We start from the raw sequence: 27,174 nt of genomic DNA on the forward strand, positions 1-27,174 counted from the left end.
CAATGTTCATTTTACTAATGTAAGAGTTTTTGTTTTATTCTTGAAGTAAAGGTTTTTGGGTTGCTTTTCGACAAAATACACTTTTGAAAATAGCATTGCATAAAGTTGTGATAAATTTTTTATCAAAAAATAAAATGAAGTTCACTATCATGTTCCACCAACAAATAGTTTCATGGTAGACTGTTGCAAGGGTCACAATATTTGTAATCAACACAAAGTTTAAATTTTGGTAAACTTTGTAGAAATCTAAAAGCAAGTTTACCACAACTATACCAACATAATAATAATTTTTTTTGAGAACGAGCAAAACTAATAGTTTTCATAATATTGTGGGTGGAGCAATGTCTAATTACTGTGTACTTTTACTGTATGGTTGGATAGTCAGACCTCGTGCTTTGCTTTTATAGTAGTAGATGAATTGCATGTGCGCTGTGTCTCACGAGAGAGAGAGAGAGAGAGAGAGAGAGAGAGAGAGAGAGAGAGAGAGAGAGAGAGAGAGAGAGAGATGTTTCCTTCAATTTTAATTTTTCTTGTATCCTAGAAATAGCTTCACATTCATATAGAAGATAAGGCAGAAATAAATCCTTGCCAAGATATTTTTGTAGAAATCCAGGTGTTTCCTTCCATTTTTCTTGCATCCTAGAAATAGCTTCACATGCACAGAAGATAAGGACGAAATAAGTATTTGCCAAGTTATTTTGTAGGAATCCAGATGCTTCCTTTTATTTTTCTTGCACCCTAGAAATAGCTTCACATGCATATAGAAGGTAAGAATGAAATAAGTCTTTACCAAGTTATTTTGTAGAAATCTTGGTTAGTATCGTAGTATGATGACCGATTAGGAATCTTTCAGATACATTTTTTCGATAGGCATCTTTCAGATACATTGAACTAAGGAAGCCCCTTATATATATGGAAAACATTGGCAAGGCTGCACCCCGATATGCACATTAGGCCCTTGCACATCTCAGGAGAAGCTACCATGGGAAGACCACATGCTCTGCTCATCCCATTTCCTGCACAAGGCCATGTCTGTCTGCTCATCGCTGAGGATGGGTTCATTGTTACGTCTGTCAACACTCAGTTCATTCATGCTCGCATGCTGGCCGCATTGCTGGAAAAGATTTTCTAGCGAGTATGGTGGGAAGATCCGTTTTGTGACCATACCTGATGGTATGAATCGTGAGCATGACCGGAGGGACTTTGCAAAAATCTTTCCTTTGGTCCACAGTGCCATGACAGGTTTCCTAGCGGATCTCATACTGAAGATCAATGAGAAGGAAGATGAGAAAATCACATGCATGATTGCTGGTGGTGTGGTTGCAACTCTGCTGAATGTTGCAAATAAGCTAAACATCCAGAGGGCTGTGTTCTGGCCGTCTTTAGTCATGGCTTTAGCCATGACCATGAAGATCCCCATGTTGGTTGTCTCTGGAGTCATAGATGAAAATGGTTAGTGAACGTAGAAGAGTTGTTCATAAGAGATCAGATCCTGCTCACGGGGTCCGAGTACTTAACAAAGTACTCACCCCACACAAAAATAAAGAAACCACTGCACAAAATACAGAAAATCACCGCTCACAATTACTCGATTTTGTGCAGTGATTTTCTTTTTTGTGTGCGAGCCTACTCCGCCCAAAGTGCTGGATCTACTCTCTGTTCTTAACCCATCAAGGTGTATTGAACTTAGTATATTTAGGCACTGTTCTTAAATTAGACGTGTAGGGGGTTCTCATTGAGTGAGTTCGGATCAGGTCAAAAAAATCTTGGATGAAAGCGTCCAAGTTTTCTTGGATGCTCTTCATCTTGAAAAACCCATCAAACCCTTCGAGCTCTAAACAGATGGTGACCGTCCATTTTTCTAGTCAGCTAGAAAGTGAACCACATCGGAAAGCCTTGTGGGGCCCAAATAGATAGACAGCTTTCATTTTGAGCGCTTATGGTTATTGTTCATCTTAAGATGAACGTATCCCAAGGGACCTTGGATGCCTTTCCATGCGAGGTTCCTTGGACCTGATCCACACTCTTATTGATCAGGTCCAAAATCACCTTGGACTGAAAGCATCCAAGGTTTCCTGGATGCCATTGATCTCCAAAATGGATGCCTGAAATAACTGGCATTTTGGAAAGATGCAAGCCTGCGCTTGGTAAACGTCAGCTAAACAGGTCCTTGACCTAGAAGTTAAAAAACCGCAACTTATGTGTCATGTTTTATTTGAGTGATCTTAACATATTTCAAATTTCACATTCTGTCAGGAAAATCTTGTCAAATTAAATCAAAATGAAAAAGCAGTATTAAGATATTAAAAAAATTGAAAAGCCAAAGTAAACTTTTCCTTTTTGAGAAATTGCTGATAAAATGTAATATCAATTTTTCAATGCTTATATTTAGTTGCAAAATTATATTTTTGCTGTTTTTAATTTTTGCAAAACGATTACATTTTCTCATGATGGTTTTGAAAATATCAAATTGGGCATTCCTGAATGGAATGAGGGAGGTTTCTTCCATTCTACTTATCATTTCCCATGAAAAGTAGGCGAATAATCCGATGGACATCTTGGTGGTGGTATGGTTTCCAAAAGATGGTACCACTATCCAACTTTCCCAGGCAATCCCACCTGTCAGCCCTGTTTAGTTGTACTGGATCAACATGAAAGATCCTGCTAAGCAAGAGAAGTTCTTTCCCCACCTCTGGAAGTGTGCTGAGTCGATGCAAGATATTGATTACTTTGTCTGCAAGTCATTTTCCGAACTCAAACAGCCGGTCATGGAAACCATCAGGAGTGTTGTCCTTGATGGTCCTCTTGTGTTAGCCAACCACCTCAAGCATCATACACCCTCATTTTGGCAAGAAGACTTGAGCTGTCTTGACTATTTCGATCAACAGCCTACCGGGTCAGTCATCTGTCTCATTAAGGAACACCACAATGCTCAACCAACACCAAATTGATGAACTAGCACTTGGGTTAGAGCTCACTGGCAGGCCGTTCCTTTGGGTGTCCAGGACCGGGCTGATACCGTCTACCCAGAAGGCTTTATGGATCGTGTGGCTGGGCGTGGGCTTGTATCCATGCAAAATTTTCATCTTTTGCATTTCAACATTTTTTGATCTTTTTGAAAATGGTTTTAAAAATAAAACTCGTTTCCATTTTTGAAATATGCGAGAAAATTGAGAGACGGGGCTTACTCGTCGGTACGAGATTCAACCGTTCTTAGCGCCTTTATTAGGGGCAATTGAACCAATGATCAAATTTTTGCATTTACTTTGTTCAAATTTGCCTAAAAAATTATTCTAAGTTCTAAAATGCATAAAGATTCATGCTTGTACTATGATATTTGAAAAATGTTAATTTTGAAAATATGGTGCATGCTTTGGAAATTTGCTTTGATTTAAAAATGCTTTGAAAATATTTCAAAATAGAACTTTCAAGTGATTTTGAAATTGATTTGAAAATATATTTTGGAAAATTGTTTGAAAATATCTCAAAATTGACTTAAAATAATTTTGAAAATTGTTTTTTAGAATTACTTAAAAAATATCTTGAAAATCATTGAAATTGATTTGAAATGATTTTGAAATTGATTCAAAATATCTTTAAAAATCATTTAAAAAATATTTTGAAATGATTTTAAAATTAATTCAAAATTACTTTGAAAATATTTGGAAATTGAATTGAAATGATTTTGAAATTAATTTGAAACGATTTTAAAAATATTTATAAAATATCTTGAAAATGGTTTGACATTATTTTCAAAAATCACTTTGAAAATATTTTAAAAATTACTTGGAAATTATTTAAAAAATGATTGAAAATAAACTTGAAAATTATTTCAAAAAATGAATGAAATATTCTTGAAAATATTTTGAAGTTGAATTGAAAATCAACTTCGAAAAATAATTTTGAAATAACTTGAAATAAATTTGAAAATACTTCGAAAATGATTTTCAAAATTAACTTGAAATTGATTTGAAAAATATCTTTTGAAAATACTTTTGAAATTAATCTTGAAAAAAGTTTTGAAAATACTTTGGATTTGAAAATGGTTTTTAAAATAAGTTTGAATTTGAAAATGATATTGAAAATGACTTTGAATTTGAAAATAAAAATAGTTTTGAAAATAAAATGAAATAAACTTGAAAATATTTCGAAAATCACTTGAAAAATGTTTTGAGATTGAAAATGTTTTAAAAATGTTCAAAAATTAAAAAAAAAGAAATGATGCAATTCTATCCTAAATGATGAATGCATTATTGTATAAAAAGTTTTGAAAATTTTTTATTGAAAATTATTCAAAATTTTATGTAAAAAGAGAATTTTATGCCTTTATAGATTTTAAACAAGATTAAATTTTCATATATCCATGACTATGGCCACAAATATACTTTGAATTAATCTTTATTTGAATTTTAATAAAGAAAAAAAGAAATAAATTTTAAAATATGATAATTTTTTAAGATGACCTAAGAGTGTAGGTCGATTTTGCCTTAATAAAGAATAATAAATCTAAATATTATTCGTATTCTAACTATGGCCACAAATACGAACTTTACTAAGTTTATTAAGCTTTATTAAGGTGGTGCACATGTCATTCGTGTTTCATTATAGTGAATTTAAGAAAAATAAAAAAATAAAACATTCAAGCATGAGATTCAAAATTTAAACTATATGCTCATCCATTCCTAAACTAAGCATAAAGTAAATTTTTCATTAATTGTCCAATTAAATTATTTACATTGATACAGTAATTGATAAAATAAAAATTAAAATCTCTGTAAAATTAGCAAACTTATTAGAAATAAATGTAGGCTTTTATGGATTTTCCTTCAATATTTGAAAATTAAAAGATATTCTCCAATATTAGCCTTTTTATGCTCCAATAAAAGTAAAAAATCTAAGTAAAATGAACAAAAATGATGTATGACTTTGCAAAGCATTTGAAAAGATATTTTGGAGTTTAAATTTTTAAAATTAAGTTTGAAAATATCAAAATTTACTTTAAAATTTGAATTTAAAATTAATATAACTTTAAAATTAAAGATTTTATAAAAAGAATATTAATTTTTTTTAAAATGAAGATCAAATGAACTCCAAATTTGCTGAAATGAAGATAAGGCATTCTAAGATGATGAAAACCATTTTCAAATTATAAAATGATATGAATTATACTCAAAATTTAAGTTTTAAAATGCTAAAACGCCTAATTTATCTTTCTTTTAACAGAAATATACTTTTTAGAAAACGAGTTTTGAAAAATGTAATGAATGAGTTGGAATCCAACCATAGAAATTGCTAAAAATTGGTGTAGAGGCTCCTAACAACCCTAAAAACAATCTAGAAAATTCAAGATTGGAATTAACAAAAATGACTTTTGCAGAAAACTGGTAAGAGTGTTTTGAATGAATGAGGGCCTAAATAAACTCAATTTGAGAAAAATTTGATTATGTAGAATCTAGACAAGTTATAGAAACTTGTCAATTTTACAGATCTTAAAAATCATTTCTAAAACTTGAGATATTAAGGCAACAACAAGAGGTAAAAATCAGAGTATAGGAAACTGAGAAAAATAGACATGTTTCTGTAATTTGGACGTTTCAAAAGCTAAACAAAGTCAATTTCTCTCAATTTTTTGGCAAACGTTAAATTGATTTGGATCGCGAAAGTGTCCCAGTGTGATGAAATCGGTCGCACTCACATCATTTTCATAAAGGATTCTCCTCAGGAGCCTTTTCGTGAAATTGTAGGTGACTCAATATTCGATGAGGAGAATGAAGAGGAACCTATCCTTGATATAGCGTTTGATGCGTTGTCCGATGAAATTGAGAAGGAACCCTCACTTGAAATTGAGGATGTTCCTATGCATGGATTTATTACTGAATCAGTGTTAGAAACGATGTATGAGACCCACATCTCATCATTTTGGGAAATAAAACCTCTAGAAGACCAATCCTATGTCAGTCTTGACGATCCGGTCTACGAGAAATTTTATGAGCCTATAAAAGATATGATTTTGCCTCGAGATGTGTTTGACATGATTGTCAACATTGATCCATCAAGTCTCATTAGTGAATTCATCTTCGATAAAAATGTCAAAATTGAAAAGCCTTATCATAGTATTGAAAATTCGATCGAGATGTGTGATAAGGAGCTTTTAGGAATTGAAAATTTAGAAGCTCAAAATGAAATGTCTCTTATTGACTTATTCAAAAATTCTAAGATAAATACATTGGAAATGCCAAGCATGAAAACTCTATTTTTTTTGTGTGACCATCAGGATTTTGTTGATAATCGTACTTCTGTATCTTTGATAAATTCAGATAGTAATTTTGCTCTATTATTATATTATGTTGCTTATTTTTAAAATAAATTATCTTATAATAGCAAAATTTTGTGTGCGAAGTTTGATATTGTGATTAGCATGATACATAGACAGTTTTTATCTGTGTCTGATCTGAATTTTGTTGCAATCGTTAGAGCCCTGATACATGGTCAAATTATTAAATATCAAGTCCTGAAATTTTTTGTGTTTCAATCTAATTCATCTGAATTAGATTATGCAAGGAATGTTAATTTGCATGTTTTTAGTCAAACCATAAATATTTGTGAGAATCCATATGAATATTTGAGTAAAAACCCTAGTATGTTTGCCTTGTATGATAAAAATGCTAATGTGTTAATATCTGATAGCAATTTACAATATTTGTCGAGCATGCATAATGGCTTAAGTATGTATCTGATGTTGTCTACATTGCATAGTACATTTATTTTTCTCGTGGACAGACTCTGCATTGATTTTATTTTGAATCTTTGCAAGAATTATGGAGCTTCGCATGAGAAGAACAAGGCTCCAAGGACGAAGCCTTTCTACTCAAGGAGAAATGATGTAGAGCATCCTAAAGATTCGAGCTTTGAAGACGAATTGAATCCAAATCTAATTCCCAAGATTTGATCCAGGATGCGATCCATGGCAGATCTAATCAAGCAGGACCATCTAGGTTTAATATTGTGTTACAATATCTGAGATATTTTGTATCTTTATCAGAGATTGTAATTTTATGTTTTGATTCCATTTTGTCATGTTATGGAATCACATTAAATTTGTTTTTATTATTATTATTTTAGGTGCCGGATTCTACGGATCCGGATAGTTCTAGTGCACTATATGATTGTTTTGCGGCACTAGAGGGTGTATGGGGTATTCAAGGTAGTTTTCTTTTCTTTTTTTTCAATTTAGAAACCCAATATGGTGAAGAGTTTTTGAAGCAAAAACATCATTTGGATCTTGGATCTTATCAAAGATCAAATTCTACCCCAAGCCATAGTTGGTGCCATTTTGGGTTGGACATCAATAACCCTCATTTGAATCTAGTTTGACCATAGAAGGTCAAAAGGGCTGTTGGAGGGTAATGATGTCCATTTTCAAAAGGAGCCCATGCATTGGGCAAGTGGGCGGCAACTTGGAGAAGCCCATCCCCTTTTATGAGTGATTGGTCTTAGGGGTGGCATCATCATTTCACTCTCTTGAAGGCTTAAGATCCTCATGGTGGTCGACCATGAGGAGGGTGGTTGTTGTTTTTGAGAAAATGAAAAGAAATTCGAAATGGTGATGAGAGAGGGGAAGGGGATGTTTGAACGGTGAACTCAGTCCTGGTATTTTGACCATATCTCTCTAGATACTGGTCTAAATTGTATGATCTTTAACTTGTTGCAAAGCTAAGATCTTGTTCTACAAGTTTGTTGTTTATTATTTGGCTTGGTTTAGCTCGATTATGCCACTAAAGTCCCTGGTAAGTTTCTTGTTGATAACATCAAGGAAGAAGGTGATGCAAAGCCTTGTGTGGCTGCGTGTGTGAGCCGATCATGTGATCAAGGTTTGAAAAACTTCGTGCTGGTGTTTGAGACAATGGAGACATCAAGCTGATCGTGTTCTCATTAAAGCCAAGCTTGTGTTCATTTTTGTGGCTGTAAAGGAGATAAACAAACTCTACTCTTGTTTTTCTCATATTTAGCATATTTTTTAGTTTCATTGTCTTTGTGTTATTCTATTGTTGTTCTTGATGATTGTAATATGTAAGAAACTTGTTTATGATTGATTAAATGAATGTTCTGAGATTTTATGTTATTGAATGTTCTCAAAGTTTGTTTTATAATCTTGCTCGTTATGAGTTTCTTACACTCAGTTTTTGTCAAAAATCGGATTCCCGATTTTGGAGTTGTGAGAGACAACTTTAAAAAATCAACTATATCTACTAAGATACGGGTCCGATTGTGGTGTTCTTGGGCTTTCTGGAAAGCTAAGAAATGGACCTACAACATTGTTGTTGAGGTTGCGGCTTGATTCGGCCGACAGGGTCCTAGAAATTCTCTATCAAGCAGTCAGTCAGACAGAATCTATTAGATCCAGTACCATCCAGAACATTGTGAACAATGTTCTGTATTTTAAGGATTTATCATGATTCCCTCTATAAAAATCTGATATATTTGATTTTATAGAAAGCTAAGACAAATATCTATAATTTTCATGTTTTTCATTTTAATCGATTCAGCCTGCAAATAGTCTGAAAAAATCTATCTTTCTATACTTGTCTTAGGTTTGAATATAATATTCATTGTTATAGCATTCTATGTATGTTGTCTTGATTTCTGATTATCTGGATATTTATGGGGTGAAATCGAAATATGAAAGTTATTCTGATTAGATAACATCTGTTGGCATATTAGTGAAGTTCAAAGTTTCTTCTGAAACCCTCATCTGCATGCCTGAATCCGAGGTGATTCACGTGACCAACTAGAGCCCCTTTATCAGCTTAGGTTAGTTAACAATTAGATCGTTAGAGATCTTTAAAATTCAATAGAGGTTTGAATCAGATTGCTCAAAAGTTCTGAGCCATAATTTTCTAGAAAGGTTTGAATCAGACTTTTAGTTTATCTATTGGGAGTTTTCGCAAACTTCATCGTCTGAGGAGTCAAAACCCTCTTTGAACAGGTTGTCCACCGAACCCAGAGAGCCTTTACAGATTTGACTATCAGTCTCGGTTTTGAGTCCATGGAGTAGACATTCCTAATTCGAATCCAGTGATTTCAGATTCATTAGAAAGGTGTGTGAGTCACGCACAATTTTCCTTTGGACCGTTTTTGTCAAAATAGAGTGCACAGGTCCCAAAAACTCTGTTTCCCAGAGTCCTATTCAAACTCATTTTAGTAAAAAAGCTTCCACTCATATTGAGATCCGTTTGAATCTAGGATCGTGGATCATTGCATACCAAGTTCACATCAACTGTAATTGTCATAATTTTTGCCACCAGAATATCAATTTCTCCCATCAACGTTAGACTGCCTTTGGATCAGATTGGCTAAAGAATTTACAGACTCACCATTGAGTTCAATAACTTTTCTTCATGGGTCAAGAGAAGGCCTAAAAGCTCATCGAGTTTGATAAGCTTATCTCTGCTATTGAGGGACATTCTGAATGCTCCATATTCAGATGCAGGACGTCTAACTAGCATAAACATGATGTAGGACGTCTAACTAGAATGTCTAATTGATGTGCCAAGGACTTTGCTATATGAAAGTATACTGAGATGGAATTAATACCTTTCTTATTATCGTATAGTTGTGCTCTCAATTGCTAAACACGAGAGCGAGAAAATTGAGTTAATCTTTTTAAGAGTGCTTCAAACTTCATGTGAAGTGCACAACCCAATGACTTGAGAGTGAACCATTTCAGATAAAGAGGATAAAAGCCAACTCAATAACAATTGGTCAAGACAATGCCATTGAACATATGTTGGATTCAAGGTGGGATCCATTCCAAGTTCAGAAATGAATTTCGTTGTACAAGTAGTTGAACCATCTAGAAACCCAATAAGATCATAGCTGTTGAGGAGCAAAGTGAATTGGGATTCCATAGCAAGAAGTTATCAGATAAGAGTTTGGTGGTGAGGAAGTATTGAAGATTTCTTGGTGAAGGAAGCACAGGAAATAGAGTTTAAGTTTGGCACACCTGAATTCACCACTTCACTTATTTCAAAAAAAAAAAATCACCTCTTCATTGTTGTTGTTGTTTCTTTGAGGTTCACATTTCTTCTCACTACAAGGATGAGGGTTAATAGCGGAGATTTTCCTCGCTGACATTACTCTATTTGTCGCCACTATTGTCCTATAATGGCACATATAAGCCGCCGAAAGAAAATGACATTTGTTGACCAATAATGGCAAAATTTATAGGGCGTTGTTAAAGGGTGAACCAATACTAGCGAAGAATCTCGCTCGAACTGGAAACACTAATAGTGGCGAGGTATCCTAAAACAATAAGTTTGTTTTAATGGCGAGCACCATTATAGGCTACCTATAGATTATAACATTCCTGTCTAATGGTGAGCATTAACTCGCCATTATAAATGACAACTGTGAGATAAGATCTGTCTTATAACGGTGCGATAAAAATATGGCCGTCATAGGCTATAAACATGCAAATTGAAAACTAAAATTAGTTTAAAAAAATATTTTTACATTCAAATACATACATTTCAAATAGACTAAAATTAACAATTGAACAACAAAATCAAACAAAAAACTTCAAATACACTTCAAAAAACAAACATACATTTTAAAAATACAAACCCCTACATTATTTCCAAGCCTGCAACAAACAAAATTCAAATACAGACCACCACATCCTCAAACATTCAACTTCAAACGTACATCCTAAACCATTCAACACACTTCGAACTATTCACATACACTTCAAACAAACTTCAAATATACTTCAAAAAATATACACTTTAAAAATACAAAGCCCTGCTACGTCCTCTCCAAGCTTGCAACAAACACACTTTAAATACAAACCCACTACATCATCTCTAAGCCTGAAACAAAAATACTTCAAATACAAACCCCTTACATTCGATTTTATCATCTCTAAGCCTGCAACAAACATATACAATTCTAATATTCACATAAATCAAAATTTAATTATAGAAATTATAGCAAAGAGTTTAAAAATCAAAACATATATACACGTCTCATATAAGAAAAGTGTAATATCCGAAAATTTCTAAGTTCTTTTCTATAGCATTGTGAAATGTCTTGAATTTCGTGCCAATATAAAACCCTAATTTCTTTAAAAAAATTAATGTTTGAGTATATTCGTAAGGATTAAGGGGTTTAATTATATTGAATTGTAGTAAATATAAACCCTACATGGTTTGGATATCTGAGAAAATTCTAAGTGATGTCTAATTGAAAACGTCTTACTTAAAAAGAAAATGTTGATTTTTCTTTTAAGTAAAATTATTTAAATAAAGTAAATTAACAAAAGTAGATTTTAAAAATATACATATTAATATGCTTAATAAGATGGAATTAGCTTATATTTAATTCTTTTACATTTTCACATGAGTTGTGGTTATATAAAACAAAAACGGTTTTTAATTGGAATTTTATGATTTATCAATAATAGTTTTCTTTTGTATACATTAAAATCCATTTTTTTATTAGTTTAGTAGGAGCCCATAGGTGGGCCATCCCATCCTATGTGGCATCTTACTTCAAATTCAAATTGAAAATAAAGGTATAGTGATTTTCAAGGTTATTTAAAGTTTGAAAAGTCAAAGTGGAGATCAAGGGCTCCAAATGAATTTCATTAATGAGATCAAGGGCTGGAATTAATTCCAGCACATAACCTAATTTAAGAAGGGTTATAAAACCCTCCCATAGCCCTTGCCCTCCTCATTTGTGCTGGAAAAAAAAAGAAGAGCTTCTCTCTCCCCCAAAAACCCTCTTCTCTCTCTCTCCTCTCTTTCCCTTCCCTATTCTCTTCTTTTAGGGTTTCTTTTGGTTCTTGAGTGCAAGATCCAGACCTCAAGGGGTGTGGTGAGGAGATCTAAGGTCCTCATCTTGCTGGAAGAAAGGGCTGATTGTTGGATCGATCAAAAAGGGCTATTCATCCATCAAGAAATACATTTTTTTCAACAAAAGGTAGGGTTTCTATGCTTTTCTTGCAAGAACGGAGTTCTTGGCATGGATTTTGATGCTTTTTCATGAGTTTAGATCATAATCAAACCCTCCTAACCGTGGGTTTGACTCAGATTTAATGATCCATGGCAAAAACACATTTTCCCCTAAAGAAAACCATTTTTGAAATCGGGTTTATTATAAAAATCGGTTTCTTAGAAATAGATTCGTAAAATATATTTGTATTTGATTTATTCCATGATTTTTATGCAAATATTAGTTTGGATTGATAGATTATGAAGTGTTTCATCTACTGTGAATATTTTAGAATTTTCGGAATTTTATTTCATGCGTATTCCCTATTTCTTTTAATTTTTCTTGGGATTCGGGTGACTCGGTTTGATTCACCCAAATGCAAATCTCGGAATTCCAGGTTTTTCACTTGACCTTCGTTCAGTAAAATGGTCGTTTCTCCCTCGTCCAGAGGAGTTTTGATGAACGGATTGTTGCGTTGGAAAGCTAACTCCATTGTACATCTACTGTAGGAATTTGGGCTCTGTTCATGGACCGAGCACGTCTCTGTGACAGTCGAAACAAAAACTGATAGGTCTGTAGTAAAACATGCATAACTCCCTCATACAAAAGAGTTTTTACAAACGGTTTGCGGCTACGGATAGCTGACAACAATTCCTATATACTGTAAAAATTTCAGATCTGTTCATAGAGCCAAAAATTTTCTGTGAGCTCTGTACCAGTCGGACAGAGTTATGAAATTGGAAAAATTAGGGCAAATTCATAAATCAAGGCTCAAAGGGTGCATAGTATATATGTTTTTATTTAATTTCTTTATAGAATTAGTATGCATTATGTGAATGATTATGCAGGTCTGATTTTATGCAATCTTATATGATTATGGCATGAATTGTAAATGGAAGGTTACACATGAAAGATTTAGGATCAAAAGGTCCAATGAATACAAGTTTATGTTTTAAATTCTAAAAATGTGTTGACTACATGTATGTCCATGATATCGTGATGATATGATTGTTTCATTGATATGGATGTTCATATATATTCTCCTCGTTGCATTGGCCATGTACATGCATATGCATTATGATGTGTGAAAATGAATAAGATGTTTATGCTACGCATGTGCTCAAATGTCTGTTACAAGTTTAATTATATGTCCTTGTCCAATGCTTTATAAGAATGCATTCATGACCATAAAGTGGTTTAAGTTTGATGTTGCATCAAAAGTATGACTGAAATCAAGTAATCATGTGACATTAAACTCAAGATACTTGCTTGGAGAGTAGCAGGTGATACAAAACTTCGTGGGACAAGTTCTGTTACGGGCACAGAAGGTTGCTCCTCCCCTCCCACGATTTTAGGGGGAAAACCTCTGCATTAGACTGCAGCGTAGAGGTTATTGTACTCATGAGGAAAAACTGATGCATCGGGTTGAAAGGTGTTGGGAATCTCTCTCGTATTAACGTCCCTCACCCCGTCTTAGTGAATGGACCTGGCCAGGCTAAAGCCACCCAAGTATGTAAAACACGTCCTGTGTCATGGTCTTGATCTGAGAATGTCTGCCTGTGTCGTATCAGCAGGGCTAAGAAGTGATAACTTAAATGGTGTGTGCATTAATTTGGCATCACATGCATCATCTAATTAAGAAAATATAACTAAAGATAAGAAAATATGCATGCATTGAAAGAGCTTCTGTATATGGTAAGTCATGCATTTTAATGGTTCATGCATTTTGTATCTTGAATGTATGAATTTATGTCTTTCTGTTAAATATGAAAATTCTAAACATGCATGATTTGTTGTATGATTGTTTAAGTTAAATTAAATGTTAAACCATGAAATTTCTATTGAAATCCTTGTCTTGTTATTCTGTCTTACAAGTTTAGATAATTACTCTACTTAGACATGTTGTCTGACCCTATATGGTTTAAAAATTTTCAGGTAATGAGTAGGTACTTACGTGCGAAGGCGGAAGGTTGCGACGGGGACTGAGCCTACCTTTCCTCTACTTCATGAATTCTGAACTCTGATTTTAATTTAATTCAATTCAAGGACAAATGTATTTAATTTTGGATATTGTGAAACTTGAATTTTATTTCATGCATAGTTAATTAGTTGTTAAAGTTTAAATTCCATAAGTATATGTTTGCAAGCATTCATCTGAAGTAGCACGCCAAGTTTTATGCCCAATGTGTTTTTCCGCTGTTAACTGCTAAAAGATTTAAATGTATTTCAAAAAATAAAAATAAAAAAAAAATTCCACCAAATTCGGGATATAAAAATTGGGGTGTTACAAAAAGAGTCAAAAAATTGCAGCTTTGCGCATCCATGAAGGCCCACATCTCCTCTCTGAGATTCCTAGTTGCTTCTCTCTCTCACTCATTTTTTTGTCTATTTGCTTTTCTCTCTCGCTCAATTTCATGTCTAGTTGCTTCTTGTTGTCACTCCATTTTCTCTCTTAATTGTTAGACTTTCATCTATGTCACCTCTAGTTAAGAAGATAACTGCAAAATTCAAGCTTGGTTGTTATTGAATAGTTTGGATGGAGAAAAAAATGCACACATCCCCCTTACATGTTCATATCGCTTCTTGAAGACCTTGGCAAAGATGTCTCGCTGCATCATTGATAAGTCTCCTTATAAAAAAAATGTTGAATTTTCAATCTTCACAGATTGCAGCTTTGGCTGCACGTCATTAATAATTGGTTATATATCAGTAATTAATGCTAATATACAAAATAAAATGAATGAATGTGGCACTGTAAAGTGTGAGTTACTTATAAACGTGTCTTCTGCTTCGTTACAGATGAATGTTGTGTGATTTGAATGGGTGTATGTATCTTTATAGAACACACTCACTATTGATTCTTGTCTATCTATTTTAGACTGTAATTAATAAATTAATAATCTATTAGATCAAACATATTTAGCACTATAAGCATATAAAAAATAATAAACTTATATTAAAGAAATTTACCATCGTATGATACCTCTGGAGGTACAAAGATGATCCACTAATATGTTGGACCATTTGCTTTGCTTTATTCACCAAGTTTTTCTTTGATACCCATTGTTAACCGAAAAAAGATCAATTAGTAAACAAAAATCTAAAAAAATGAATATTTATTTATTATAAATATATATCCAATATTTACCGTCTAATAGCCTCAAGTGAAAAATATGCAAATCCCTTTCCATACTTTAGAGTTGACTCCCTCTAGAGGATGTTGTTCTGCTACATCATGGTTTTGAAACATCTTTAATACTTATAGAAACCTTCTCGCACCCTTGAGTATGATAGTTGAAACTACTTCTCTATGCAACACTTTTGTTCAGGTATATCTTGATCTAAATCAAACTCTTTATGCACCAAATTATCAAAATATAGTTAGTAACACTTCTTTCATAGATTAATCTATTTATCAAAATATAGTTAGGCAATATACTTATATAAATTACCTCACAAAATACCATCTTTTCATTATCTAAGACCTTCTTCTAGGAGTTGTGAGTGAGTATGACCCGCTCCCTCATGATGCACAAAAGCCTCCTAGAGAATACAGAGAAGCCCTTGCCCTTGACTCCTTGTGTCCTAGTCTTGATAGTTATCAACACCTTTCATTTCTTGATTTGCCTCTGGTGGGCTACACATTTGTTCTTTTCATATTTGCGCCGAGAAGATTTTGCAGTTTCTATTTTGTAGTGAGAAACAAAATAAATATTAATAGGAATGATAATAATAAATTTATAATTGTAATAAAGAAATACTAAACTAATATTTACTCGAGGCCACTGTGGATGACTCTAGAGCTGCATTGGCATGTAGTGTGTGGGGGGTCACCTATTCCTTTCTTAAAGTATCACCCACTTGTGATATGAAGTTGATTCTGTCTACGTGTTTACCTTGGATGGTTGGTGGTTAATCGAATTTTATTGAGGAAGAAGACCCACATCATCATTGTGAATATGTTGACATCTGTTATATCAAATGAATCATACATGAACAACATTAAATTTGATATATATTATGAAGAACCGATTTGCAAATTGCAAATATATCAAATGAACAACAACAACAAGTTCATGGAATTAAGAGAGCACACAATTATGAAATATAAACAAGGATCATATACATTTTTAAAATCGTTTTGAAGAAAAAAACAACAACACAAAGGCAGAAAATAGAGCAATAACACATGCACTTACATAATACTTCCTTTGTGACCCTAGATGCTTTTTCAACTATTCAATAGATAGATGTTCAATTGCACTTATATAAATTTTTGGGTTTAGCTGTGAATCCTCCAACCAATTAGGACTTTCTGACAACACATGGTCTTCCTTCTTCGCTTGTGATGGAGAAATATTGCAATGTTTATAAATCCCAAAATAGCACACGCGACCTACTAAGGTCCACATATCAAATTTAATACCAAATTCATCCTAGAGTAACAAATCACATAGGAATTCATTTCAAAAAATATAGTTCAGAACGTAATTACATAGGCATTCATTTCGACAAATATATGTCAGAACCTAATCACATAGATATATAAGCATTCATTTCAAAACATATATTTCAAAACCAAATCACATAGGCACATAAACATTTATTTCAAAAAATATATTTTAGAATCTAATCACATAGGCATATAAGAATTCATTTCAGAAAATATATTTCAAAACCTAATTACACGTGCACTCATTTCAAAAAATATATTTCAAAACCTAATCACATAGGCACATAAGCATTCATTTCAAAACATATATTTCAAAACCTAATCCCTTACCATTAGAGGTTGTGGGAGCAATGAGAGTACTTATGAATTGTAGGTCGACATGTCACATTTTATGGATGTTTAGACAGAATTGAAGAGATGGTAAGACATTGTAAGACTTTATATCCAAACATCTCATAAGTCAATAACAAGAGTGTAAATTATGATTGCTAAATCATGTTTGCTTTAGCGACAAAGAAAAATCTGAATTAATTTGTAAATCATTTAAATTGTCAACTTGATCGTTTACATAAAGATGAATTTAAATGATTTCTCGATATAATACATCATATATTTGATCAACTCAAACTATGAAAACTAGTTTTAGTTTAAATGAATCATTGTCTGGACTCTATAAACTCAGATAACTTTGTTTGGTTTTAGATTATCAAATTGCTAATGTTTATAGCAACATAGATCTAATTCAGTTTCTTTCAGTCATGAACCTATGCCTTCTATCTAATGAAATGGAAGCTCAAAGTCATTAGCTTTGGTGGCTAGAAAGCAAGAGAAGGCTAGAAACAAAAAGATAAAAAACATAAAATAAAAAATAAACTAATGTCTACAAGAATATATAGAACCACAAAAAAATCCAATACATATGAACCACCATAATTACAAATAAACAATAGTTTAGTCATCACAGAAAAATATCAAGACGAGCAATAAAGTCACCCTAATTAAGTATTTGTGGTTCTTTAGGCTGAACAAATTTGTTGATATAAGTGCAATTGAACACTGTTTTTATTGGTGGCATGTGAGTATGACCAATTGATATAGAGTGTCATATGATGATAAGTTTACCTTATATATATGGGTCAAGTTGGACCACATACTAGGTTTAGAATGCTCGAATAGATCCAAACAACTGTAGGTCAAATAACCATGTCATAAGAAGATCAATATATTACCTACATCTCCTCTTTGGTAAATCATGAATGTGATACTCAGATTCACAATATTTGGTGTAACATAGAGTTGCCATAATACCAAAATATGTACATGATCATAAGAATTAGAACAAACTTGAATCTACATGATAATGAATGATAGTCATACCTAAACAAGATTGGCCAACTATGGTGCAATTTGGAAATACAAAATATGCACTCAAAAGCATTGAGCATTGCACACTAGTAACAAACACATAAACTTGACTTATGTCTACTTAAACTTAAAGCAATGCTCAATGCTTTTGAGTGCATATTTTTCATTTGTGCATTAAGTACTTGATACAGTTAGAATGTGTCCGTTGGTGAGACCATTGCATTATTACATATTAGAAAAGAAAAAGAAAATCAACTATGTGCTAACTTAAAAAAAATCCTAATATTTTTGGGTTGAAATATGTCAACCATTTTATTTTCGGCTCTTATTCAAAATAGAAAAATTATAGGCCAGTGTCTCAACTTTCCAACGATTATAAAAATGCAAGTTTTTGACTTCGAATCAGAGACATACAAATCTTAGAACATAGACTTTTCTGTAAAAAATATATATGTGATTTTTCTATTAAATATATGCAATTTTTCTCTTAAATATACATGATTTTCTTCTTATATATGTGAATTTTCTCCTATATATGTGATTTTTATCTTATATATATATATATATATATATATATATATATATATATATATATATATATATGAAATTTCTCCTCTATATGAATTTTTTCTCTTATATATGATAGATGGGTTTTTTTATAAAGGTCTTTTTAGATTTATATATTTATGATTTTGAATATAAAAAATTATAGGGTACTTCAAAAAAATGTGTCATTTTCTGTTTAAAATTTATAAGTGTGAAACAAGGATTCACTTTCAAAGGGAAGTGAGAATCATAAAGCGATCAATATGAAAATAGAATGGGAAACTAAATGAGAATCAAATGAAACAAATAAAAGCCAAAGTGAAAATGACTATGCTTATTTTATTATTTTTTAATTTAAAAATTATTTTTTCTCAAAATATTAAAGATTTACTGATTTAGAGAAAGCACATGGGAAGTAAGAGAGAAGCGTGAAAGGAAGCATGTGAAAAATATAAATAAGCATAAGAAAAACATATAAGAAGCATTGACTAAATATGTAGGTGTGAACACCCCAAATTTTCCCAAAACCCAAAAATTCCTTCTTTACCCCTGACCTCCGTCTTCTAAGTAATTGGGTCAATTTTTAACCAAAAATTCCATTCATTCCTTGAATTCGTTAGAATTCGGACTCAAAATCCTATCTATGACCCAGTTTTGATCCGAATCGGATCTAAACCCCTTCTTGAGGAAAATTTCAAAAATACAAACCCGAATTCTCAGAGAACGCTTCCTTTCGTAAATATTTCTCAAAAAGTTCAAAAATCTCTCATTTTCCTTAGTTCTAGAGTTTTATACAAAAAATTGAAAAAAAAAATTCAAGAAAAGAGCAAAAAAATCAAAATCTCAAGAGGATAGGAAAATCAAAAAAGAAAGTACAAAAGTTCTTAAAAACCACCTTTTTTTTAAAATACGTTTTGAAAGAAGCCTCGTTTTGGAAATACTCGAATTGAAGGGTGTCCCTGAAAAAGAGAAAAAAGGAGAGAAAACCCTAAGCCCTCCTCTTTTTGCGAAACCCCCTCTCCCTTCCTCGCGCACTCTCGGCCTCCATTCTCAAAAACCCTCCAGAAGCTTCCCCACCAAGCTCTCTCATTCCCTCCATCGCGCACCCTCTCCGTGGCCGCCCATCTCTCCGAACCCATCTTCCTCCTCCACCATCGATGCCTAACGGCCTCCTCTTCTGGAGACCTCTTTTTCCTCTTTAAAAAGGGGCACGAAAGGCCTCTTTTTCATCATCCATCTTCACCCCTTCACCTTCTGTGTATATCGATTCTTTCTTCCCCCATTTTTTTTCGTATCTTCTTTTATTTTTGTTTCTTCTTTATTTTCCGTCTTTTCCTTTTGGTCTTCCCCTAATCGGCTGAAGGAGAAGATCCGTTATCACCTCCGCAAATCTCCTGCACGATCATCCTCTCCTTCCTCCTTCAAGATAGCCTGCGAAGTCACGATAAGCATAAACTCTTTCCCCTGTTTATTTCTCTTCATTCCAATCTTGTTTAGCAATAATATTTGTCGTCCATTGTTTTCCCCTTTATTTCGTTTTTCATTTTCCCTTTGTCTCATTTTTTTTTTCGGATTAGATTAATTCTCGTTGGCCCCATCAAAGCACCACTGTGATATCGGACTGCATATAGCAGGCACCGATCCACAGTTTTATGCAATATCAAACGGAGCATTCATGTTCCTACAGTTCCTCGGTTTTATTTTATTTGCTTCTTTCTTTCTTTCCATTTATCGTCAAATTCCCTCGGTTTATCCATCACATACTAGATTCAACCTTTTACCTTCTAACGTCGTTTTTCTCTTCTGTTATTTTACGATTTTTCATTTTCATTGGCTTCTGTTTGAATTTGGTGGATTTTCTAACTATCATCTGATTGTGTTTCCTTCTTTTGTTGATTTTTGTTTCCAATTATTTTCACCAGTTTCTGTTTCAAGTTTGGCGGATTTTGTTTTATCTTCAGCCCTCGATTGAGTGTTTGATTTGCAAAACCCATATGGCCCCCTTCCATTTGTTTCAATTCAATTGGTAAAAGCATTAGAATCAAGTATTTGATCTATTGGTCTCTGATTCGGTCGAGGATTTGAGATCAGATCGATCGGAGGTTTGTTGACATTTTGATCTAGTTAAAGGTTGTTGGATGTGTGGGAATCAGACGTTTGAAGCTTTTCCACTCGATTTGTGTTATCATTACCTTGACGGATCACGCAAGGAATCCACCGAAAGCATCTCATTATTATTTCAACTAGGGTAGGCATCTCCGGTGATTCCACAGTGGAGGCATGAATCAACGATTGTTCCACTATGAGATCATTATATGATCTGCAGTAAATCTCAGGATCCTCTGTCATGAGATATCCCACTGGGTATTAAGTTAAGCCTATTCATCAAGGATTCGATTGCTACCCAGCTCCTTGTTTCATTTTGAAAACCAATTATCATGCTAATTGTAGGATGAGGTCGGCCATTGGTTCATGGATAAAGCCATCCCTATTTTAAGCATTCCCTTAGGTTTTAGTAATTTGTTCATATACTTATTATTAATTTTTTTTTTATCATGACAAGATTGCATCGATTCAAGTTTTTCCCCTTTTTTGTTTTCCTACCATGCAATATTTAACGCTAGTTGTTTATCATTAGCTTCTCATATGCATGCTTGGTTACAGAAAATCATTACATCAAGTCATAATTCGGAAGACTGGCAGGTTAGAATAGTCTCAATGTGCTTTATCTATGACATTTGTTGATCTTCCATCTCATCTGTATATATTATGCCTCCCATATTGTTTATAATCCCTTTAAACATCTAATCACTCAGGTTTTTATTCGTTGGATAGTTGTCATCCTAATTTCCCTATTTCTTTGTTAAATTTGAATTATTAGTCTTCATCCGCATGTTTATCATCCGATATTTGCAAGATGGAGGATAGTAATAAGTACGGCGACAAGGGATGCAATGTATTGTTTGGATGAAGTCCCAAATGCCATTTCTGTTAAAATCTTCATTCAGACGACTCTGGGTGTTTTCAATTCGTCACCAAAAATCGGACATAGCTCCTCCAGAAATCCCTCTGTTAATGATCAAATATTGAGCTCTCCATGAGATCTGGATAAAAAGCCAAGATCGTTTGCCAAGTTGGACACGAAACCAGTCTGCCAAGAATTCAGGAGATCCGGTTGTTTTAAGATCCAGATGCCGATCCCAGGGGCTGCAATCATCCAAGATTAAAACAGGAATTTTATTTTTAGCTCTGGTCTTTATCTTAATCATTAGAGAAGATCAAGTCATTCCCATGTTTTGAGAAATTAAAATCTAGCATGAAGCAATCCTGCGATCCAATATCAATGAAGGTTTTGGTTCAATCAGAAGCAACGCCAGTGCTGCTTCTCATCTTATTTAAACAGGGGTTTTGTTGCTGTCAGGCTACTTGCTACAATTTCCCATCATAATTTTTGTTTACCTTTGTCTGTTGCAGGAGGTTATAACATGCCAGCATATTAACCATTTGCGCATCCACGGTTAGTCACCCTTTCCCCTTTTCATTTTTGCAGGAATGTCGTAGGTTTACTTGGCACCCTTATTTGATTCATCAAGTCATTCATTATTTCATAGGTCCACTCACTGTTTTATTTTTAGCTTAAGGTCAGAATTCGACTTACCAATCCATATGTTGCTCAAAAGTTTCCAGTTTGAAATTGACCGAACAATCAGTTCATTTCAAAGAAATTTGATAAGATTGATATTCTTTATGTTGATACTCATGAGATATAAGCATGAAGGAGCACCTACATGACTGATTCGCTCCAGCTTGCTGAAAGAGGATGAGTGAAGTTCAAATTGAACTTGCATTGTATGACAGCCATTGAAATTATCGTCTAATTAAAAGAGGAAGAAATGAATGTGCCAGCAAAGAACCTCCGGAAGGAATAAGAGAGTTCCTGCAAGGAAGCATCAGCTACAGCCGAGTGCCGTTTCTCCACTCCTTCCTTCAAAATCCCTGCAGCTACAGGTACGGAGTGAGAGATTTCATCTTCAGAACTGAAACCAAGTCCATTGATCGCCAAGGAAACAATACCAACTCAAAAGGTAAGTACTCTTGGCTTCTGTTGATCCATCTCACCATTACAGGACATTTTTACTATCTCTGTGTCTTCTCTTTACATTTGTCAAGGTTGTGATATGCTGTATCTATGCGATTTTCTCATTATTTTATTATTTTGAATGGCCTATATCAGTATATATTTCTATCCTATAATGAGCTATGCTCAATTGCTTGTCTTTTCCTATTTAACATACCTTGTGTAGCATTTTATAACATTTTCATTGTGTGAAAGTATTGATTTATTGCCCTTAACTTATCCTGAATTCCACTGTTTTGCAAGTTCCTAGCTTTCAGCCCATCTCTTTAAAGCACTAAGTGGCAAAGCATATCTTTGTCAAAATGCCTATTATGTTGCACTGTAGCCTCCAGGTTGTGATGTGGGGAATGCCCCAACAATTGTTTAAACAAAAGAAGAAATGTCTAAATATAGTTTAAATATGCTAAGACATTGCATGTTGCATATTTTGTTACGTTTATTAAATTTTGGCATGTTTATGAATAATTATCCAAAGCTAGACCTCTGAAGACATGAGATGAAACGATATGTTTTTGTGGCCTTCTTATATTGGAAAAGAATGACATTGTATTGTTAAGGAACCTCAATCTCATGACAGATTGTTCCCCCTGTCACAGTTGACAACTTCTCTCCTTTGAACTTGGGCCATAGCTATTGAACAGTAGATGCAGGTATGGAGATGATTGTTATGATTGAAAGGTTCTCTGTTAGCATCTTAGTGATCAACAGTAAGTGTATGTTAGTAGATCTAAGTCAACTGACATGGTGTGGAGGATATAGTGTGTTAGACAATGTAATAGTCTGTGTCATTATGTCAGCCATATGAGTCAGTGTGTGTATCAGCTCTGTATCAGTCACCCGCCTTATTCATAGCCATCAGAGAGTTTGATCTGGTCGTTGTCATCTGGCATGCTACTAGGCTGTCTTTGAAGAGATAGATCAACCCATCATTCGTTCCCTATAACTATGTTGTAGCCACACACAAACTGACTGGATCATCACAACTCATTAGGTATTGAATCCCGTAGTTTGTCATCACCAGACCGGTGTCATTTATCTTGATGATGCTGCTATAACCCCTAAGGTCACTCATCGGGGGGCAGTTCTGTTGGCAGAAATCAATTTGCAGCAACATTTAATAGGCTTTGTTACTAGTCATCAGAAGCTCTTTGGTTCATATGTTTTGTATAGTGAGTAATTCCAGAATATTCAAAGTAGGATATATACCCCAGATCGCCTTAGTGCTCTTTGTGGTATCCCAGATTTTAGACCCTTATCCCTTAGCCTCTAAGTCCTCCTGTATTGTCATTAGCATAATCTCGGTCACCACCTCACTGCATGCTCTCATTATGGACCATGTTTATGTCCACCTTGTATATCAGTCATAATGTAATTTTTCTATCCCCTGCAACATTTACTTGCACCTAAAAACTTTCTTTAGTTCACTATCTTTTGCCGATATACAATACCTTCATGATTGGTCTTGATAATTGGTAGCAGCTCACAGGCGGCGGCAATTCTTTGATGAAATGTGAGTTGCTTCTCATTAAGCATGTACGTTTTTTTTTTTTCTTTTAGCTTAGTGCATAACATGTTCGTTTCCCTCAATATAATGTATCAAATATATGTCTCTGTGTAGATTTGCTCATTAGTATGATCGTTGCACATATATTTTCGCTTTTTGATATCATCACATTACAATCTTTCGGAATGACTTCTTTTTTTTTTTCATGTTCATATCCTGCTTGGTATTAACTTTGAGGTTATCCTTCTTCTGAGATTAGAAGCCTTATAATTGCAATTGAGGTAATAACTAGATACTAAGTGAGGATTTACATTTCCTGTTTTAGATAGAGTGAATGAGCATTGTAAAAGTCATAATTTGCTTATCTTCATACATTCTTTTCCTTTATTTCTCAAATTCTCACAATGGTGAAACACGAATGGCATGTGCACCATTTTCGTAAGAGGTGATTAATCCTAAGTTGATGATCCACATCAATGGCCATAGTCAGGGTGTGGACAAAACTTAGGATTTTTATCTTTTACGAAATAACACTGGATCCACACTGGATCCGTTTTCAAAATTCATCATATTTTCCTTAAATATCTTCTTCTTTTATTAGAATTTAACTTAAAATTAATTCAAAATATATACCAATGGCCATAGTCAGGGTATATTGAGAGTTAATTTCATTTTAAATTCTATAAAAGCACCAAATGTATTTTATTCTTCACCTGAATTTAAATATAGGATATTATATAATACATTCAATGACCATAGTCAAGAATGTATTATATCTTCAATCTTATTTTAAATTCATTTAAAGAATGAAATAGCTTTTCAAAATCCAATTTCAAAATTTTAAATTCATTCATCATTTAGGATAGAATTACATCATATTTCTGAAATTTCCTCTTCAAAAACTCCAAGTAATGTAAATACTTTCTTCAAATCTATCTTCAATCCTTATCAAATCCAATTCATTCTTTCAATTTTAAAAATTCTATTTCATTTTTTAAATCTCAAAGTTCAAATCTAACTTTGAGATTTCAAATTCATTTTATATTCAAAATCCAAATCAGATTTCAAAGTTCAAATTTGACTTTGAAATTCCAAATTCATTTACATTCAAATACTCCAAATCCAAAGTTCAATTTAACTTTGAGATTCCCTTCATCTTCTAAATTTCAAATTCAAACTTCAAAAATTCAAGGTCTAATTTGACTTTGAAATTCATTTGAATATTCAAGATTCAAATTTTAAATTTCATTTTCCAAGTTCGATTCAAAACTTGGAATTTCTTAAATTCAACAATTTCAAATCCATTTTAGGATCCTGGATTCAACATTCATATCGGATCTCAGACTTCAGATCCAATTCCCCCCTTAGGATCCAGAATCCAACTCTACCTTTGGATCTTAGACTTCAGATCCAATTCCTCTTTAGGATCCAGACTCCAATTTCACTTTGGATCTAAGACTTCAGATCCAATTCCTCTTTAGGATCCAAACTCCAATTTCACTTTGGGTCTTAGACTTCAGATCCAATTCCTCTTTAGGATCCAGACTCCAATTTCACTTTGGGTCTTAGACTTCAGATCCAATTCCTCTTTAGGATCCAGAATCCAATTTCACATTGGATCTCAGACTTCAGATCCAAAATCCATCTTAGGATCCAGAGTCCAACTCTACATTTGGATGTCAGATTTCAGATCCACTCCATTTCAGGATCCAGAACCCAAAGTCCATCTTGGATTCTAAATCTCGGATCCCATTCTGTTTAGGGTCCGGAACCCAATTCCAATTCTAGATTTCAATTCTATTTTCGGATCTAATATGAATTTCTTAAATCCATTTCCATTCTTAAATACCATTTGATTCTCTCAGTCCCTTCCAAATTTTCAAAACTTCAAAAATCTAAATTCAATTCTCAAGTATTCATTTCCTTTCCTAAATTCAGGTTCAAATTCAAAGTCCATTTTGACTTTGAAACTTCATTTCCTCTCATTTCAAAGCTTCAAGTCATTCTTTCTCATTTATTCCTCCAACCCTGATTTATTTCAAAGACTTAAAACTTCTCTGATCTATCTCAAAATTCTAAGTTAGATTCAAACCTTTCTTCACTCCCTCATCAAGTTCATATCGGAACACTTGGAAATTTTTCAAAACATCTTTCAAAAGAGCATACATCTTTGCATTACACAAGCATGACTCTCTGTGCATTTAGATCTTTAGGATAAATTCTTAGATAATAGGCAAAGCAAAAGGCATAGATTCGATCCTTGGTTCGATTACCTATGGTAAAGGCGCCAGGAACGGTCGAACCTCGTACCGACGAGCAAATCCCGTCTCTCCATTTTTCCCGCAAATATTTTTCAAAAACGGAGGCGAGTTAAATTTCTAAATTCCTTTTAAATCAAGGTCAAGTGAAAACCCGCAAAATAGTTCCTCTTATCTCTCTCCTTCTTTCTTTTCTCTTTTCTCTTTCTTTTCTATCTTTTATTCTTCTCCCTTCAAAAAGGAGGAAAATAGAGGTTAGGAAAGGAAAATAGAAGGAAGAGAGAAAAACCCTGAAAGAGAAAAAAATTTGCGATGATCACAGTTTTGGCGACCGTGATGGGACTCGTCTTCGTCCGGTTGAATCTATGCCTTTGCTTTTCTTTAAAAACATCTAAGTCTTTATTCTTTCTATGTCAGCTATATTTTCCATGCAAACCTTAGGAGCCTAGACTCTGTCCTAAGTTGACATCATTGCATATAGGATCTAAGTATGGTTTGGTAGGACCATATTGAGGAGATTATATCCATGTTCACATTAGATTTAGGCCTTAAATACAACTCTCCTCAATTTTAGGGATTGAATGCAAAAACAATATATGCAAGTGTATGCTTCTCTTTATTTAAATCTATCTCTTTAGGAGTTGCATTAGAACCTTCTGATTTTATTGCATGTTGATCATATTTTGAAAAACATCCCTACCTATATTGTCCCAGTCTTCACGTTGTTGGGCTGTCTCACTGAACCATAGTTCGGGAAAGAGCCTCACAACTGGACCACTTATTTGGGTTCGCGCCCCCCTACCATGTACCTAAGGGCCATAGTCTGAGGTATATCGGTAGGTGCTCAAGGATGTTGGGAAGCCATTACCTTAGAACCGGAGAAATAATTCTTATGCCACGTACTTCGAGCTTCGGCTTG

The sequence above is a fragment of the Nuphar pumila genome, chromosome 5 (assembly GCF_984573655.1).
Source record: "Nuphar pumila chromosome 5, dmNupPumi1.hap1.1, whole genome shotgun sequence".
Lineage (NCBI taxonomy): Eukaryota > Viridiplantae > Streptophyta > Magnoliopsida > Nymphaeales > Nymphaeaceae > Nuphar > Nuphar pumila.